Source organism: Apodemus sylvaticus, chromosome 4 (assembly GCF_947179515.1).
Source record: "Apodemus sylvaticus chromosome 4, mApoSyl1.1, whole genome shotgun sequence".
Lineage (NCBI taxonomy): Eukaryota > Metazoa > Chordata > Mammalia > Rodentia > Muridae > Apodemus > Apodemus sylvaticus.
Window position 1 is genome coordinate 149,553,626 of NC_067475.1, and position 20,506 is coordinate 149,574,131.

Here is a 20,506-nt window from a genome sequence, read left to right on the forward strand (position 1 = left end):
AGTCCCTGTGGAAGCACCTAGTGCTATGGCACTGTTTAGACCTAAGAGGGACTTTGGTATTACAGCTGCAATTGTTACAGCAATCACAGTTGCAGCAGTGGGAGCAGTGGTCTACTGCTGCTGTAGACATGCATTCCACCATACAAACGGCACATACCCTGAATAATTGGTCAGCTAATGTGGCTACTGCTCTGGATATTCAAACCAATATTAACTCCCAATTACAAGGAGGTATTATGATTCTAAATCAAAGAGTTGATTTGGTGCAGGAGCAGTTGGATACACTGTGGCAAATAGCACAGTTAGGATGTGAATGGAAATTGAAAGCCCTTTGCGTTACTTCAGTCCCATATGAAAATTATTCCTATGCTGCTGATCTATCTCGTCAGTTGTCTGAATTTCTTATAGGAAATTGGTCCAAAGATTTTGAATCCACCATGAGGAATCTTCGCCTTGCTGTTGTCCATGTGAATTCCACCTGAGTGGATTTGTCTGTTGCTGAGGGGCTGTCATCTTGGATCGCCGCAGCCATGAATCATCTGAAAGAATGGGTGGGATTGGGAGTCATGGCAGTTATGCTGGTAGTGGCCTGTCTGGTGGGCTTATGGTGCATTTGCCAAATGAGGTTTGCTCAAAGGCGGCATGCAGCTCTGGTGGCGCAAGCATTCATGGCTATGGATGCTGTCCAGTCCCCTCAGGTATGGCTCTCCATGATGAAGGAATAATTGGCACACTCAGGATGAGAGGCTAAGCACTGCACTCTGGGTCAGCTTCTAGAGGCCCCGAGAAGAGCACGTCAGATTGCATATGGGCTGACATTCCAGATCCCGTCTCTGAAAAAAAGATGTCGGACTGGTCTGACCCTCACATGGTGATGACTCACCTGCTGTGAGTCGGTACAAGGTCCTTAAAATGGCTTCAGAGATCGGACCTCTACTCTTGCCTGTTGCGTTTTACGAATAAAATAAAAAAGGGGGAACTGTGGGGAGCTGCTTTGGCACACCCTAAAGATGGCGCCTGGCTGTGTGCCAGGCCCGCTGCTCGACGAATAAACAAGTCCTTATTTGGAAGAGCTTGAGCACCTAGTCTGCTTCCGCCTTATTGCAACCTATGAGCATCTGCCATGTGGCTCACGTAGATTGGCTCACTATAGCATATTTAAGGGGGTTTGGGAAGTGCCTCGGGGTCAGAAGTCAGAAGATTGCTCAAGGTTCCTGAATAAACTGCTTAAAGAAGAGTTGTGTGCTGTGTCTTCCCTCGCTGGTCGAGATAGGCACGACATGACATGGCTCTCACAACACTACATTGTTGTCATCTTCCTGGACAGCAGCAAGAGGCCACTAAGTAGCTTCCACTTGGCAGTTGCAAATGGTTGCAAATGGCCCTTCCACCTCAAAGAGTGCTGCCATGTCAACTCATTATAATATAAACATCCAAGTCTACCGAGCCACTAAATTAAAACTCAGCTTCTCGTACTGGGGAGCCTGTCCCAGTCTTCACAGCCAAATTTCCTCACCTGCTGGCAACTCATTGTTCTCTTTCTTTCATAACCAGGTCTCCCAAGTTCTGTTCATGTCGTCTTCGTTATGACAGCACAAACTCACCCGGCACAGTACAGTCCTGCTTTTCACTCCTGTGTCACTCTCTGAAAGGGCATCAGTACCCTCTATGTCATTCATCTCAGCGAATACTGTCCTTTCTATTAAATTTCTGATTTTGTCAACTTCTTCCTGAATTCTCTCCATTACCTTTTAGATGTTCCCTGTTGTCTCCTGAAGATTTACCCAGCCCCAAACAATGACTAGCAGTCAGGAGCTCTTTGTAGTTTGTTCTTAAATGACCTGAATATGGTATAATTTTGTTTCTTCCTAGCAGAATCTTTCATGCCTGTGACACACAGACCACATATGTCCAAGTGACTTATTGACACATGAGCCCTGGTCTTGTGAGTCAAACTATCAATTGGACAATGAACTGGGGCGTAGCTCCTAGGGATCAGATCTATTCTGTTAATACAAACAGATAAGTCTAAATTTTGCTTTTCAATCTTCTATCTTATTGCTTTCCCACATATGCAGTAACCTAATCACACTCAGCCTCCCTCCATTCTTTGAATATATGTATCACAAAATTTTGAGTCCTTTCTACTTTTTTCTCTATCTGCCTTCCCACTATGTTGAGATTGGAATCTGTATGTTCTATACAGGAGTTTGACTATTGAGCCAAACCTCACTCTATTTTGAATGTTGAGTTCTAATTTTACTTGGCTGCAGTCTCTTAGGGAAGGTCTGAGCTTGTGTCAATGGCCATTGTGTCTACTGAGCTCCATGAGAGCTTATAGAGAGCAGGCCCGTCACACACAACTCTCGATAAACGACTGGTTGGGTGACATGGAGATGTGCCATTAAATTGAAGCAATTTAGAGCGATGGAGAGATGACTCAGTGGTCAAGACCACTGTCTTTCTTTCAAAATAATCTAGGTTTGATTTCCAGCACCCACGAGGAGATTCATAACAATCTGTAGCTCCATTTTCAGCGGATTCCCTCTGGCTTCTGTAGGCACCAGGTATACACATAGTATATAGATAGATATACATGCAGGTAAAACACTCATAGGAATAAAAAGAAAAAAAAACTAAAAAAAAAACTAAAGCAGTTTTCCTCAAAATTTTTGAGCATTTTGCTTTACAGACATATAAAATTTAAAATGCATGTATATTTATATTTGGAAAACAAATTCATAACACCTAAGGGCAAATGCTATACATGCACAAAGCTCTTGCCTGAATGATTGAGAAACAGTTTTATGCCGTATTCATAATGTGGATTGTTTGTTTCACCTTCTAAATGCAGTGAAATGTGGGTTTTTGGGGGGGGGGGTTGAGACAGGGTTTCTCTGTGTAGCCCTGGCTGTCCTGGAACTTACTCTGTAGATTAGGCTGCCCTCAAACTCAGAAATCCACCTGCCTCTGCCTCCCAAGTGCTGGGATTAAAGGCGTGTGCCACCACTGCCTGGCTGAAATGTTGGTCTTCTTTGAAAGCTTTTGGCTCTGCATGAAATATTTTATTATTTTCATTTTACTGATATTCTCCATTGTCCCCTGAGCCCCCATATTAAAACTTTTACATTAGCCTTCACTTCACTTCACTTCACAATAACTCTAACGCTGAGTTTGGGTGACATAATGTTGGCATTGGAAGCGCACTGTATTTGCAATAGGATTTTGCTCCAATAAAGTTGATAACCTATTGCAAACAATCTGCTTTTAATGTGGTTTAAAACAACCCTCCAGGATCACAGTTAATGAAAATTCAGAGTTATTGCCAATCCAGTGTCACTGAAACTTCAGGGATAAGACTAAATTCAAGTCCTATCACCGCACAGCATACTATGTTACTGAGCCCTTAAATGCAACTCAAAATGATTCAAGAAGTATTCCTGCACATTAATTGAATTCTAATTGTCAACAAAGATGAAAATTTAGATTTAAGAATCATTAGTAAACATTCATACTTCTACCATTTCAATAAGTCTACCAAATACTTAAATAGAGGGATTTTTCTAGCGAAGTGGCCTGGGCTTTCCTCCTGTTCATCCTGCCTGATGTCCTACATGAGAAATACAGCAATTCCAACTAAAGGTAATAAGAACCCAAGGACTTAGACTTTTCTGAAAAGTATAGACTAACAAATTCTCTCATTATCATGACTCAGCGTAGCAAGTTACTCAGACGTATCCCTGGATGATGATGCTGATGATGATGATTATGATGATGATTATGGTGATGACGTTTTGGATATTTTATTTATTTACATTTCAAATGTTATCCCCTTTCCCTGTTTCCCCTCCAGAAACCCTCTCTTCCTCTCTCCTCCCCCTGCTTCTATGGGGATGTTCCCTGCCCCACCCATTCCTACTTCCCCACCCTGGCATTCCCCTGCTCTAGGGAATCCAGTCTTCATAGGACCAAGGTTTTCTCCTCCTATTCATGTCAGAAAATGCCATTCTGTGCTACAGATGTGGCTGGAGCCATGGGTTCCTCTATGTGTACTCTTTGGTAGGTGTTTTAGTCCCTGAGAGCTCTGGGGAGTCTGGTTGGTTGATATTGTTGTAAATCCCTTCAGCTCCTTTAGTCCCTTCTCTAACTCCTCCATTGGGGACTCCATGCTCAGTCCAATGGTTGGCTGTGAGCATCTGCCTCTGTATTTGTCAGGCTCTGGAAAAGTCTCTCAGGAGACAGCTATATCAGGCTCCTGTCAGCAAGCATTTCTTGGCATCCCCAATAGTGTCTGGGTTTGGTGTCTGTATATGGGATATATCCCCAGGTGGGGCAATCTCTGGATGGCCTTTCCTTCAATCTCTGCTTCACACATTGTCTCTGTATTTCCTCCCATGAATATTTTGTTCTTCCTCCTAAGATGGACCGAAGTACTCACACTTTGGTCTTCCTTCTTCTTGAGCTTCATGTGGTCTGTGAATTGTATCTTGGATATTTCCAACTTTTGGGCTAATATCCACTTATCAGTGAGTGCATACCTTGTGTGTTCTTTTGTTACTGGATTACCTCACTCAGGATGATACTTTCTAGTTCCATCCATTTGCCTAAGAATTGGATGTAGGATTGGTAACAATCTTTTCCCAATCTGTTGGTTGCCATTTTGTCCTATTGACAGTGTCCTTTGACTTACAGAAGCTTTGCAATTTTATGAGGTCTCATTTGTCTATTGTTGATCTTAGAGCATATGTCATTGGTGTGCTGTTCAGGAAAATTCCCCCTGTGCCTATGTGTTCAAGGCTCTTCCCCACTTTCTCTTCTATTCATTTCAGTGTATCTGGTTTTATGTGGCGGTCCTTGATCCACTTGGACTTGAGCTTTGTACAGGGAGATAAGAATAGATCAATTTGCATTCTTGTACATGCTGACAGACAGTTGAACCAGCACCATTTGTTGAAAATGCTCTTTTTTCCACTGGATGGTTTTAGCTCCTTTGTCAAAGATCAAGTGAGCATAGGTATGTGGGTTCATTTCTGGGTCTTCAATTCTATTCCATCGATCTTCCTGCATGTCTCTGTACCAATACCATGCAGTTTTTATCACTATTGCTCTGTAGAACAATTTGAGTTCAGGAATGGCAATTCCCCTAGAAGTTCTTTTATTGTTGACAATGGTTTTCACTATCCTAGGATTTTGGTCATTCCAAATGAATTTGCAAATTACTCTTTCTTTTTTTAAATTTTTATTTATTTATTTATTTATTTATTTATTTATTTATTTATTTATATTTTGTTTTTTTGAGACAGGGATTCTCCTTATAGCCCTGGCTGTCCTGGAACTAACTCTGTAGACCAGGCTGGCCTGGAACTCAGAAATCGGCCTGTCTCTGCTTCCCAAGTGCTGGGATTAAAGGCATGAGCCACTACTGCCTGGCTGCAAATTGTTCTTTCTAACTCTATGAAGAATTGAGTTGGAATTTTGATGGAGGTTGCATTGAATCTGTAGATTGCTTTTGGCAAGATGGCCATTTTTACCATATTAATCCTGCCAATCCATGAGCATGGAGGATCTTTCTATCTTCTGAGACCTTCAATTTCTTTCTTCAGAGATTTGAAGCTCTTGTCATACAGATCTTTCACTTGCCTGGTTAGAGTCCCACCAAATTATTTTATATTATTTGTGACTATTGTGAAGGGTGTCATTTCCCTAGTTTCTTTCTCAGCCTGTTTATCCTTTGAGTAGAAGAAGGCTATTGATTTGTTTGAGTTAATTTTAAATCTATCCACTTTGCTGACGTTGTTTATCAGTTGTAGGAGTTCTCTGGTGGAGATTTTTGGGTCACTTAATTATACTATCACATCATCTGCAAATAGTGATAGTTTGACTTTCTTCTTTCCAATTTCCATCCCTTTGACCTCCTTTTGTTGTCTAATTGCTCAAGCTAGAACTTCAAGTACTATATTTTATGGATAGGGAGAAAGAGTCTAGTCCTTGTCTAGTCCCTGATTTTAGCATGATTGCTTCAAGTTTCTCTCCATTTAGTTTTCTGTATATTGTTTTTACTATGCTTAGGTATGGGCCTTGAATTCCTGATCTTTCCAAGACTTTTAACATGAAGTGGTGTTGAATTTTGTCAAATGCTTTCTCAGTATCTTATGAGATGATCATATTTTTCTTTGACTTTGTTTATATAGTGGATTCCTTTGATGGATGGTTGTTTTGATGTGTTTTTTCATTCAGTTTGTGAGAATTTTATTGAGTATTTTTGCATTATATTCATAAGGAAAATTGGTGTGAAGTTCTCTTTCTTTGTTGGGTCTTTGAGTGCTTTAGGTATAAGCATAATTGTGACTTCACAGAAGGAACTGGGTAGTGTTCCTTCTGTTTCTATTTTATGGAATAGTTTGAAGAGTATTGGTATTAGGTCTTTTTTGAAGGTCTGATAGAATTCTGCACTAAACTCATCTGGTCCTGCTTTTGTTTGGTGGGAGACTTTTATTGACTGCTTCTATTTCTTTAGGGGTTATGGGACCATTTAGATGGTCTGTCTGATCCTGATTCAACTTTGGTATTTGGTATCTGCCTAGAAAATTGTCTTTTTCATCCAGATTTTCCAGTTTTGTTGAGTATAGGCTTTTGTAGTAGGATCTTATATTTTTAAATTTCCTCAGTTTCTGTTGTTTGTTATGTCTCCCTTTTCATTTCTGATTTTGATAATTTTAATACTGTCTCTGTGCCCTCTCATTTGTCTGGCTAAGGGTTTGTCTATCTTGTTGATTTTCTCAAAGAATCAGCTCCAGGTTTTGTTGATTCTTTTTATCCCTGTTTTTCCCCCACTGAGTGATCAAAGATGTATTTGTTTAAAAGCAGATATCATTCGCTGCCTGCCAGGACAGAAAAGGGTCACTAGGTACTGTATCACCCTGAGCTTTAGATCTCTGGTGGTGCAAACCGCCAGGGGTCTGCCTGTGCCAAGGAACTGAGCACATAGGCGGTTTGTCTGCCAGCCCGCCGGGCATAGGGCCTGTGTCCTGCCCAGAGAGCAGCAGAGGAAGAGATTCCCTGTGGCCATATTCACTCCCAGCTGGGACAGAAAAGTGTCACTAGGTACTGGATCACCCTGAGCTTTAGATCTCTGGGGGTGCAAATCTCCAGGGGTCTGCCTGCACTGAGGAACTGAGCACATAGGCGGTTCATCTGCAAGCCAGTCCTTCACAGGACCTGTGTTCTAGGTGAGAATCATCAGAGGGAGTGACCCCCACCACACCATCTTTGCTCTATAATAGAGTAGACAGAGAACACCTGGTTGACCTTGACAACCTAAGTATAACATTGCTTGAGGCAAGACTGAGCAGGGCTCCAAAGGCACAAAAGAGGAAGGTAGCATATCAGTAATCTGTGCCAGAGGAAACCCAGTCATCCAGTGTTGCAGAGATAACCTTAAAGATCCACAATAGGTTAAAGCACCAGCCAGTGACAATAAGACCATCTAACACCTGGGAAAACTAGATGGCTAAAGGCAAACGTAGGAACGTTACTAACAGAAACCAAGGCATTATGGCAGCATCTGAACCCAATTCTCCAACAATAGCAAGTCCTGGATACCCCAACACACCAGAAAAACAAGATTTAAATTTAAAATCACTGGTCATGATGCTGGTACAGGAACACATGAAGGACATACTTAAAGAAATTCAGGAGAAAATGGATCAAAAATTAGAAGCCCTTACAAGGGAAACACAAAAATCATTGAAAGAAATTCAGGAGAATACAAAAGCCAATAAGGAGGAAACGGAAAAAAATCACTTAAAGAAATACAGGAGAACTTTGATCAACAGGCAGAAGTCATGAAAGAGGAAACACAAAAATCTCTTAAAGAATTAGAGGAAAACGCAAACAAGCAAATGACGGAACTGAGCAAAAACTTCCAGGATCTACAAACAGAGGTAGAAACTAAGAAAGCACAAAGGGAGACAACTTTGGAGATAGAAAACCTTGGGAAGAAATCAGGGACCATAGATGTAAATATCAACAACAGAATACAAGAGATAGAAGAAAGAATCTCAGATGCCGAAGATACCATAGAAACCATGGACTCAACAGTTAAAGAAAATGCAAAATGCAAAAAGCTTGTAACCCAAAATATCCAGGAAATCCAGGACAATGAGAAAGCCAAATCTAAGGATTATAGGCATTGATGAGAGTGAAATTTACAACTTAAAGGGCCAGCAAATATCTTCAACAAAATTATGGAAGAAAACTTCCCTAACCTAAAGAGAGAGATGCCCATGAATATACAAGAAGCCTACAGAACTCCAAACAGACTGGACCAGAACGGAAATACCTCCTGTCACATAATAATCAAAACCCCAAATGTACTAAACAAAGAAAGAATACTTAGGGCAGTAAGAGAAAAAGGGCAAGTAACATATAAAGGAAGACCTATCAGAATTACACCAGATTTCTCACCAGACACCATGAAAGCTAGAAGATCCTAGGCAGAGCTCATGCAGACTCTAAGAGAGAACACAAATGCCAGCAGAGACTACTATACCCAGCGAAACTCTCAATTACTATAGATGGAGAAACCAATATATTCCATGACAAAACCAAATTTACACAATATTTTTCCACAAATCCAGCCCTACAAAAGATAATAGGGGGAAAACACCATTACAATGAGGGAAACTATACCCTGGAAAAAACAGGATATTAAGCTTCTTTCATCAAACCCAAAGAAGATAACCACACGTATAAAATTAAAATAAAAAATGATAGGAAGCAATAACCACTACTCCTTAATATCTCTTAATATCAATGGACTCAATTCCCCAATAAACAGACATAGACTAACAGACTGGTTACGTAAACACGACCCTATATTTTGCTGCATACAGGAAACACACCTCAGTGTCAAAGACAAAAACTACCTTAGAGTAAAAGGCTGGAAGACAATTCTACAAGCAAATGGTCCCAGGAAACAAGCCAGAGTTGCCATTCTAATATCAGATAAAATTGACTTTCACCCTAATGTCATCAAAAGAGACATGGAAGGTCATTTATTGCTGGTCAAAGGAAAAATCCAACAAGAAGAACTCTCAATCCTGAACATCTATGCTCCAAATACAAGGGCGCCCTCATTCATAATAGAAACTTTACTAAAGCTCAAAGTACACATTGCACCTAACAGAATAATTGTGGGTGACTTCAACACTCCACTCTCACTAATGGACCAATCAGGAAAACAGAAACTAAACAGGGAGACAATGAAAGTAATTGAAGCTTTGAACCAATTGAAGTAAACAGATATATATAGAACTTTTCATCCCAAAGCAAAAGAATATACCTTTTTCTCAGCACCTCATGGTACCGTCTCCAAAATAGATCATATAGTTGATCACAAGACAGACCTCAACAAATATAAGAAGATTGAAATAATCCCATGCCTCCTATCAGATCACTATGGAGTGAAAGTGGTCTTTAATAACAATAAAAGCAACAGAAAGTACTCAATGACACCTTGGTCAAGGAAGAAATAACGAAAGAAATCAAAGATTTCTTAGAATTTAATGAAAATGAAGGCAAAACATACACAAATTTATGGGACACAATGAAAGCAGTGCTAAGAGGAAAACTCATAGCTTTGAGTGCCTCCAAAAAGAAATTCAAGAGAGCATACATTAGAAGATTAACAGAACAACTGAAAGCCCTGGAACAAAAAGAAGCTAATTTACCCAGGCGGAGAAGACAGGAAATCATCAAACTCAGGGCTGAAATCAATCAAGTAGAAACCAAGAGATCCATACAAAGAATCAACAAAACCAAAAGCTGGTTCTTTGAAAAAATCAACAAGATAGATAAACCCTTAGCCAGACTAACCAAAGGGCACAGAGAAAGTACCCAAATTAACAAAATTAGAAATGAAAAGGGAGATATTACAACAGAAACTGAGGAAATTTAAAAAAATCATCAGATCCTACTACAAAAACCTGTACTCAACACAACTGGAGAATCTGGAGGAAATGGACATTTTCTTAGACAGATACCAATTACCAAAATTAAACCAGGATCAAATAGACCATCTAAACAGGCCCATAACCCCTAAAGACATAGAAGGGGTCATAGATAGGCTTCTGACCAAAAAAAGCACAGAACCAGATGGTTTCACTGCAGAATTCTATCAGACTTTCAAAGAAGACTTAACACCAATACTCTTCAAAAATTTCCACCAAATAGAAACAGAAGGAACACTACCCAACTCCTTCTTCGAAGCCACTATTATGCTGATACCAAAACCACACAAAGATCTAACTAAAAAAGAGAATTTCAGGCCAATTTCCCTTATGAATATGAATGTAAAAATGCTAAATAAAATTTTTGCCCACCGAATCCAAGCACACATCAAAATAATCATCCACCATGATCAAGTAGGCTTCATCCCAGGGATGCAGGGATGGTTCAATATAAGGAAATCCATAAATGCTATTCATTACATAAACAAACTCAAAGAAAAAAAACCACATGACCATTTCATTAGATGCTGAAAAAGCATTTGACAAAATTCAGCATCCTTTCGTGCCAAAAGTCTTGGAAAGGACAGGAATTCAAGGCCCATATCTAAACATAGTAGAAGCAATATACAGCAAACCAGTAGCCAACATCAAACTAAATAGAGAGAAACTTGAAGCAATACCACTAAAATCAGGGACTAGACAAGGCTGCCCCCTCTCTCCATATCTTTTCAATATAGTTCTTGTAGTCCTAGCTAGAACAATTAGACAACATAAGGAAGTCAAAGGAATACAAATTGGAAAGGAAGAAGTCAAACTATCACTATTTGCACATGATATGATAGTATACTTAAGTGACCCTAAAAACTCTACTAGAGAACTCCTACAGCTGATAAACAACTTCAGTAAAGTGGCTGGCTACAAAATCAATGCAAGCAAATCAGTAGCCTTTATATATTCAAAGGACAAGCAGACTGAGAAAGAAATTAGGGAAATGACTCCGTTCACAATAGCTACAAACAGCATAAAGTATCTTGGGGTGACCCTAACCAAATAAGTGAAAGACCTATATGACAAGAACTTCAGATCTCTGGAGAAGGAAATCGAAGAAGATCTCAGAAAATGGAAAAATCTTCCATGCTTGTGGATTGGCAGGATTAATATAGTTAAAATGGCCATCTTGCCAAAGGCAATCTACAGATTCAATGCTATCCCCATAAAAATCCCAACCCAGTTCTTCATAGAGCTAGAAAGAGCAATTCTCAAATTCACATGGAATAACAAAAAAAAAAAAAAAAAAAAAAAAACAAAACAAACAAACAAACAAAAAAAACCAAAAAAAACCCCCAAAAAACAGGATAGCTAAAACTATTCTCAACAGTAAAAGAAGAACTTCAGGGGGATTCAGTATGCCAGACTTTAAACTTTACTACAGAGCAATAGTGATAAAAACTGCATGGTATTGGTACAATATCAGGCAAGCAGATCAATGGAATAGGATCAAAGACCCAGAAATGAACCAACACACCTATGGTCACTTGATCTTCGACAAAGGAGCTGAAAGCATCCAGTGGAAAAAAGATAGTCTTTTCAACAAATGGTGCTGGTTCAATTGGAGGTCAGCATGCAGAAGAATGTGAATCGATCCATTCTTATCTCCTTGTACCAAGCTCAACTCCAAATGGATCAAGGACCTCCACATAAAACCTGACATACTGAAACTAATAGAAAAGAATCTGGGGAAGACCCTTGAGGACATGGGCACAGGGGAAAAGTTCCTGAATAGAACACCAATAGCTTATGCTCTAAGATCAAGAATTGACAAATGGTTCCTCATAAAACTACAAAGTTTCTGTAAGGCAAAGGACACTCTCAAAAGGACAAAATGTCAACCAACAGATTGGGAAAGGATCTTCATCAACCCTAAATCCAACAGAGGGCTAATATCTAATATATACAAAGACCTCAAGAAGGTAGAACCCAGAGAACCAAATAACCCCATTAAAAAGTGGGGTACGGAGGTAAACAAAGAATTTTTACCTGAAGAAATTCGGATGGCTGAGAGGCACCTTAAGAAGTGCTCAGCATCATTAGTCATTAGGGAAATGCAAATCAAAACAACCCTGAGATTTCACCTTACACCAGTCAGAATGGCTAAGGTCAAAAACTCAGGAGGCAGCAGGTGTTGGCGAGGATGTGGAGAAAGAGGAACACTCCTCCACTGCTGATGGGATTGCAAGATGGTGCAACCACTTTGGAAATCAGTCTGGCGGTTCCTCAGAAAACTGGGCATGACACTTCCTGAGGACCCTGTTATACCACTCCTGGGCATATACCCAGAGTATTCTTCAGCATGCAACAAGGACACATGGTCCACTATGTTCATAGCAGCCCTATTTGTAGTATCCAGAAGCTGGAAAGAACCCAGGTGCCCTTCAACAGAGGAATGGATACAAAAAATGTGGTATATTTACACAGTAGAGTACTATTCAGCCATTAGAAACAATGAATTCATGAAATTCTTAGACAAATGGATAGAGCTGGAGAACATCATACTAAGTGAGGTAACCCAGTCTCAAAAGATCAATCATGGTATGCACTCACTGATAAGTGGATATTAGCCTAGAAACTTTGAATACCCAAGACATAATCCACATATTAAATGATGTCCAAAAAGAATGAAGGAGTGACCCCTGGTTCTGGAAAGACTCAGTGCAAGAGTATAGGGGAATTCCAGAACAGGGAAGTGGGAAGGGGTGGATGGAAGAACAGGGGGAGGGAAGAGGGTTTATGGGACTTGCGGAGAGTGGGCACCCAGAAAAGGGGAAATCATTTGAAATGTAAATAAAAAACATATCAATAAAAAAAAGCAGATATCATCAAAATCATGTATACTCATAATTCACTGAAAAATAGTGGTTGGTACTTCTAGATCATTGTATGAACAGCTCAGTCAATGGTTAGGCTATATCTTAACCAATATGCAGACTTCAGTTCCGGGTCAGGTTGACTCCATTCCCTGTTATTTGCAGCACATCCTGTGTAGGTTTAGGAGCCAGGGTCTTCTGAAAAGCTGGCCAGACTGTGTCAGTGTTACACATGACAGAGGGGTCACCCTATAAAGAGCCCTGAGCTTGTCTTTGCCTTCCTTCTACCTGGTCTGTTGGTGTTGGAGACCATGATGACCATACCACACAAGCTCATCTCTAAAAACTGAAATCAAGCTTTAGGGAGATCCAGCAGCCAATTTCTCGGCACTGAAACATGCGCTCAGCTCATGGTCACCTAGCTCCCCCAAGGAAACCCCACCAAACCTTCATAGGCAGTCAATGAAATTACCTGTTTGTTTTCTTGTCAAAGAAAAACAGAACAAAAGCCCAGTAGGTGTAGAGGCACATGTCTAGAGCCATGGATATTTGAAAGACCAAGACTGAGGATCTCCTTGGAGTTCCAGGCTGGCCTGGGCAACTAGCTGGACTGTCTGCCAAAAAAACCTAAAACAAAACCAACTAAAAACACACCAGCAAACAGAAAATTAAAGGTATATTGTGATTACAAAAATTGTTCTAGAAACGTCTCCCTGCAAAGTAACTTCCGTATGTGTTTAAGAACAAAAAGAATTCACAGAAACTGCATGGGCAAAGAGTCCCTTCATAGGACAGGAACTGAGACAGGAAGGAATGTGAGCCTTTTATTTACCACTTGTGAGCTTATTTGTATGTGTCTGGTGGTTGTCAGCAGCCCTTCTGTGCACCCGGCGGGGAGGGGGGGGACCTCTATGACACTAAAGTGATTCTGAGTGCCAGAGGAGTCTGCAATTACAGAACCGCAGTCTTTTATCGTGTCCCTGTCATTAGCGATGGGAAGAGATGGAACAGATCAAGCCAAACAGTGAAACTTAGGGCAAACCGTGGCTTCAGGGTTTGAGACCAGCACCAGGAAGGCCCACTGAGGAAGAGGAGGCAGCCAAATCAGTGGAGGAGATGCAAATGGGGTAACAATCACAGTTAGTGGGTAATGTGAGCAGGCGGTAAACCCTTGAAACAACACCCGAGGTCCACATCTTTGCACGATTGCAGGGCACAACTCCAGCAGCAGGTCCTGGGTTTGGAGGTTTGTTTCTTTTCCGACCTTTCCCACCCCTAAACGACATGAAGATGGAGTCCACAATGAGATGAGATGAAGGACGGACCTCTTCTGACTGTGCTCGTCAAGGGTCAGGTGACTTTCGGTAGCACTTTGTCTACTACCTCCCCTGTGTCTGACTGGCAGAGTCCTACAAACGCTTGTAGGTGCCCAGTAGCGCTTTGCAGTTGGGGCATTCATGGTCCACGTCCTGCTGGGTGTCTAGCAGAATGGGATGAAGCAGCAGCCAGCGATGCATCCCACAGACACAGACTGCCACAGGAGAGCCAGGCGAGGGCTCCAGCATCATAGGACAGCTGGGTCATGATCATCTTGCTGCAGGAAGGATAGCACGTCTGAAAGGGGTGGCCATAGAAGACAGGCTGCTCTGCACATTAACGGCCCACACAGCAGTTCCGTTGGCGTTGAGGTCAGGCACAAGCTGGGTGTAGTGCAAAGGTGGATTCATGCCCTTCTCATCTGGGCCTGTAATGAGCCCTGTGGCTAATCCTGGCATAGGTGCTGGGGGTGGTGGATAGTAACTGTTGACACCCACTGTTTCTTCATAGGGTAGGGGTGTGGTGGCCATTACAGGAGGGCCTGCAGCTGCTTGATAAGGTCCTGGAGCCTGCATCTTACAGCTGACTGCACCGCCAGTCCAGCAGGGCTGGCAGCGTGCCTATCCCTGTTTTTATGCTTGGCCATTGGTCCAATATGGACATTTTGAAGTGTTCTCTTCTTTGCCATTGCTTTTGCTTGCTTTAAAAAACAAAAGAAATAGCCGGTAGTGGCAGTTCAAGCCTTTAATCCCAACACTTGGGAGGCAGAGGCAGAGGCAGAGGCAAGTGGATCTCTGATTTGAAAGTCATGCAGGTTTACAAAGGAGTTTCAGGACAGCCTGGGGTACACGGAGGAAAGAAGGAAAGAAGGAAAGAAAGGAAGGAAGGAAGGAAGGAAGGAAGGAAGGAAGGAAGAAAGAAAGAAAGAAAGAAAGAAAGAAAGAAAGAAAGAAAGAAAGAAAGAAAGAAAGGAAAATTACCTTAGGGTTTTTTTTTTTCACATGTATCAAATGGCTCCTTAACTCTATGTGATAATATCAAAAATTCTTTACATAGCATGTAAAGTTTCTGACCCTAGAGCCTGAGTTTTAATTCCCCCTATGCTTTCATTAGTTTTGGTCATCTGTGCCTGTTCCTTTTACCCAACACCAGTTCATCTTCCAGAAGGCAGTTCTTCCTTTGCTTGTAGTGAGGTTGCCGCTTCTCCCCAAGGGGTGCACACTTCATGTTCCTCAAGGCCAGACAGCAGCTGTCCAATCTAGAGACAATTCTATGCTTCAGAAGCAGGAATGGAAGTCCAGTGCCTTCCTGTGTTCTCTTATGGATTTCTCCTAACCAATATTGTATGAACTTGTCACCATATTAAATACTAACTGTTGAATTTCATTTCAATAGTGTTAAATTACTATACCTTTCCCCCTTTGTTCTGTAGATTACGTGTCTCTTAGTTAGGGTTTTACTGCTGTGAACAGACAGACACCATGACTAAAGCAAGTCTTATAAGGACAACAGTTAACTAGGGATGGCTTATAGGTTCAGAGGTTCAGTCCATTATCATCAAGGCAGGGACATGGCAGCATCCAGGAAGACATGGTGCAGGAGGAGCTGAGAGCTCTACATCTTCATCTGAAGGCTGCCAGCAGAATTCTGGCTTTCAAGGAGCTAGGGTGAGGATCTTAAGACCACACCCACAGTGACACACCCACTACAAGTCCATACCTTCAGTCTACCCATTTCCTGGGCCAAGAATATTCAAACCACTACACCTTATAGTCAGAGAAACTGCTCTATTGATTTTATATCTAGCATTTATTTTATGTCATAGAAAGAAGTATCTTGTCAATCATGGATATAACTTACTGAAAAGGCCCTAGATATGATTCCTCACACCGGCAAAGGGTTAAAGACGTTCACGGAACCAATTTTTTGTTGAGTGATAGGGCAAGCAACAAGAAAAATTATAAACGTGGAAATCACACAGTTAAGCCATACAAAGCTACTTATTATTAAATTGTGTGCATATATTATTTTAGGGAAGTATGAAGAAAGATCATGATGTACTGCTGCTTTGTTCAACTGCTAGAAGTTCTGCTGTTAGAATGTCCCGACCCGCAGGACAGTCAACAGGGTCCCTGGACCACCTAGGAGAAGGCGAGAGACAAGACACATGAGAGAAGGACAGCAAGACCGTATTCTGATCAAGCTGTCAAATTTTATTTTTTACACAAGGCAATTTAAAGGCAAGCAGGATGTAGGGAGGGGGAAAGGGGGAAAGTCATTGTTTTGGGGGAACAATCTGAGGGGGCTAGCATCATTTCTTAGGTACAGTTTCTCAGAATTGTCTCTCAGAATCTCAGGGAAAAACTGGCGATTACTGCAGGAACTTGGCAGGATAAATTGATCATGAGGAGCTGAAGTGGAAAGGAGTTGCTATGGTAACATAACCACAGGTGAGCTTCATTTGTTTGAGCCCACTCAGGTTACCTCTGCATGTACTGACCATCTAGTTTACTTGGCTAATCTTTAAACTAGTACATTTCTTTCTAAAAGCAGGCTAGAGAAAGCAGGCTAGACATGGCTGAGAGGAGGGGGTTTTGAGATCTATGTGAGAATGGCTCCTGGTATCTCCCTCCCCCTTCTCTGTATTAAAGAGAGCAGAGGTCAGACAGCCATTGATGGAAAGCAGATGAGGCACCAAGATAATGGAGCAGCGCCTGTCTTAGGATCATCCCAGGTGCCATCCATCGCCCTTTCCCGTCTCTGGGTGTCTCTGCCAGCCTCCAGAGATCCCTCTTTTAGGTGGGTGAGGTCCTGGGAAGGTGCAACTACTCAGCAAATTTATTGTTTATTGGTGCCTCGAGCTTGTGGGCTACTTCTTGAGTCCTGGCTGGAATGGCTGTGACAGGGATGCTCTCTCTGCTGGGGCACTCGAGTGTGCCATTTGGGCTGTTCTGTGACTTCCCTGGGGGCTGGGTAGCCATCTCTTTATCCTCCATAGCCAAACAATGGCAATGTACCTGAATGGGCTTGGCTGCCAAGTCATCTACTTGCTTTTTAATTAGGGCAGTGAGACATTTAAAAGACCAACGTTCAAAAGAAATAACAATAATAGACCTACAAAGGGTGCTAGGATACTGGGTAAAAGGTTAGTGAGCCATGGAGAGGAGGAAAACCAGTTTCTATACCAACTTTCTTTCTGTTTTCTTTCTCTATTATGTTTTTCTAGCCCTTCTGACTTTTACAACTCCTGTTTTACTAGCATAGAAACAGCATTTTTTCTTTTAAAGCTGCACAAATTCTGCCCTTTTGGAGGAACAGGTGATCAAGTCCTCGCCTATTTTGGAGGACAATCTCAGCTAGGGAGTCCACGGAGTTGAAGAGATCAATTAGGCGTTGGACATCTTGATCGATGGTGGCACTTACCTCTGTGTACCTAGAGTTAGAAAGAACAAGGGAAGAAATACCTGTCCCTGCTCCCACAGCAGAGATAGGTTCTCTGTGGGAGTGTCTCAGAGAGGTGGAGTCTCCAGTGGATGTGGATTGATTCCACAGGTGAAAAAATTCTTCAGATTGATAATAAACTAAACAAGGAATCATCTTAATAAGGATGCAAAACTCAGGGCTCTCTCCATTCTTTCAATTTTGAAAAACCAAGGCAGAGAGGCAAGGTGTAAAGCCATCAAGGTGCGCACACCAGGTTCCCTGGGGGGAGAGAAGAATAAAAAGATTTCCAGGAGGGAGAAAAGAGGTTTCATTACACAAGTGAGCATAAACTGAGGGGACATTTGTTCCACTAGAGATCACACAAAGTCCCAGGCCAGATATTTGGGTTAATTAAAGACCTGGCCAAGCGCCCTTCTGCCAACGGCAGTGCCATGGATCATCAGCATGGAGGGGATCATGGAGAAAGGCAATTCTGTCAGAAAAGGGTGGTTGGGAATGGTAGCACAACCAGCAATCTTCAACAAGTTCAGGGAAAGTTTCATTTAAGGTAAGAAAAGTCTGATTAAGTAAAGAAAGGACAAGATTCTTTGTGGGAGCTGGCTGTTCAGGCAGAATAGTGGCTGATGACCTAGCTGGTGGCCAGAGGGCAAATACAAAAGGTATGGTGGTGTCCTGGTCAACTCCTTTAGGAGGAACAGGACAAGGTACCAGCACAGGATTATGTCCCATTGGGACTGGCTGGGCATGATGTAAAGGCTCTTTAAGGAGCTTAATAGAGAAAATAATACCTGCATCAAAGCCAAGTACGTAGAGGCAAAGACCCTATTTATAAACTTTTTGCCAATTAGATTGGGAGATTTTGCATAGATGGAAAACTTAATTTGTATAGGTGTGTACCATCCCTTTGTAGAGGGATTAGAGGCTTTGCAGGACTCATCATCTGTTTGAAAACTAGATGGGGGGAGGGTGTAACATTGTGTTTTACTTGGATGTAATCCCATGCGTAGAAGTCTAGTGGCTATCCCAAGGGTCCCAAACAACCAAAGTAAATCCTGTGGATGTCTTAAAGAAAACAAATGGCAGGCCACATTCTATCTGGTCTACACTTGAAATCTGTAAAAATTAAATATATGGCCCTTTGATACCCTGAAGATGGGTGCCAGGAGTCATTCTCACTTAGATCTCAAAACCTCCTCCCTCCAGCCCTCTTACATGCTCAAGCCTGCCTTTGGAAGAAGAAATATTAGCTCTCAGGTTTGCAAATATCAAGTTGGTCAGCACATATAGAGCTCATGTTGGTTAGAACAAACAGAGCTCACCTGCAGTTAGGTTACTATAACAATCACTTTCCATGTAACCTCCTTGTGATCATTTTAGTTTGCCAGCTTCCTTGAAGCCCCAAGCTAGCTGTGTCATGAGATTCTGAGAGAAAATTCTGAGAGACTACTTTCTAGAGACAATGTTTAGAAACAGTGCTTGGCCCCTGAGAGACTGTTCCCTGGAGACAATGTTTGCCCCCTCATCCTGTTTGCTTTCCTTTATATTGAGGCATGTAAAACAATAAAGTTTGACAGCTTGATCAGAATACAGACTTGCTGTCTGCTTCTCATTTCTCTTGTCTCTCATCCTCTCCTAGGTGGTCCAGGGACCCTGTTGACTGCCCTGCGGGTCGGGACACTCTGGCACCCAACAGTAAGGCCCCTGTGGAGTCATCAAGGAGAGGAATGCCCTAGGAAACGAAGGAAGGGCCCTTCACGTGCAGCTCCAGGAGTGGATTAGGTCAAGGCACAGTTGACCTGCCAGCACTTGGCCAAGGAAATATCTCCAGGGCAACAAAGTCTCGGACGGTGAGACCCCATGGGACAAGAATTTATTCAGCCTGTTTTAAGGCTCAAGGAATCTCTCAAGACGAGAGGGGCTGGGCTAAGAAAAAGAGATCTTAGGTGCCTCTTTGAGAAGTACTCAGGGTCTTAAATTTGTCCCTGGTTCCCAGAGGGAGGAGTCATAGATAAGAAAACATGGGCTAGAGTAAGTAATTGTTTTAGAGATTACTATACAACTTTTGGTCCAGGGGGGAAAAAAGTTCACGTTACTGCCTTTAACTACTGGTCTCTGTTTAATGATATTATTCAGAATTCTTCCTGCTTCCAGGATCTATTTTCTGAGGGAGAGAGTTCTCTGAAAAAGCACTCATCTGGACACTGTCTCTGTGCTCTCTTATCCCTCCCACCTCTGTGGTGACTAAAATGGAGGAGGGACATTTAAACTGGTCTCTGTCTATGTCTGCTCTTTTCCCTAATTTCTCAAAAAGACCCAAGTCTATCCTTCACTACAAACTCTGAAATCTAGTGATAATTCAGGTGCTGATACTCTATCACCCGGGGAGGAAGCCAGCTTGGAGAAGAAAGCTGCCCGCAGGAGAGCCACTGAAGAAATTTCTTGTCTCTGCCAAATGATAGCCACAAGGCCTTCTTAAAGGAGCTAGCAGAGTTAGAGAGACAGATGGTCATTCTAACTTATAGGCCCCTTGATTTTAAAATTTTAGAAAAATTAAAGTCCGCAATCACAGCCTATGGGAATCACTGCTCCCTTCACTTTGGCACTTAGAGTCTTCCACCGAGGGCTGGCTCACACCTGAGGAATTTATCCTGCTTGCCAAAGCTGAGCTCTCTGGGGGAGAATTTGTTCTTTGAAAGTCAGAGGCAGCTGAAGCGGCCGGAGAAATTGAAAGTAAAAACCACTCATGGGCAGAGTGTAAGTCCTGGACTGCAAAGAAACTCTTGGGCTCTGAAACTCTTGGCTCCCACCTTTCTCCACAGGGTCATGGCCAGTCTCTACTTATCTACACTCTCTCTCTGCCTTTCTTTGCCT

The 20,506-nt window shown here is 42.0% G+C and overlaps 1 long non-coding RNA gene and 1 pseudogene across 3 annotated transcripts in view; one reads left to right on the top strand and one right to left on the bottom strand.

Annotated features, from left to right (window-relative positions):
- LOC127683483 (uncharacterized) overlaps positions 1–20,506 on the top strand; it is a 62,007-nt gene that overhangs the window by 7,893 nt on the left and 33,608 nt on the right. For all 3 annotated transcript variants that reach the window (XR_007977558.1, XR_007977559.1, XR_007977557.1), the window contains exon 2: positions 19,272–19,482. This is a non-coding gene — a long non-coding RNA (uncharacterized LOC127683483). The remainder of the gene's footprint in view (positions 1–19,271; positions 19,483–20,506) is intronic.
- On the bottom strand, positions 14,284–14,766 carry LOC127683482 (lipopolysaccharide-induced tumor necrosis factor-alpha factor homolog; annotated as a pseudogene).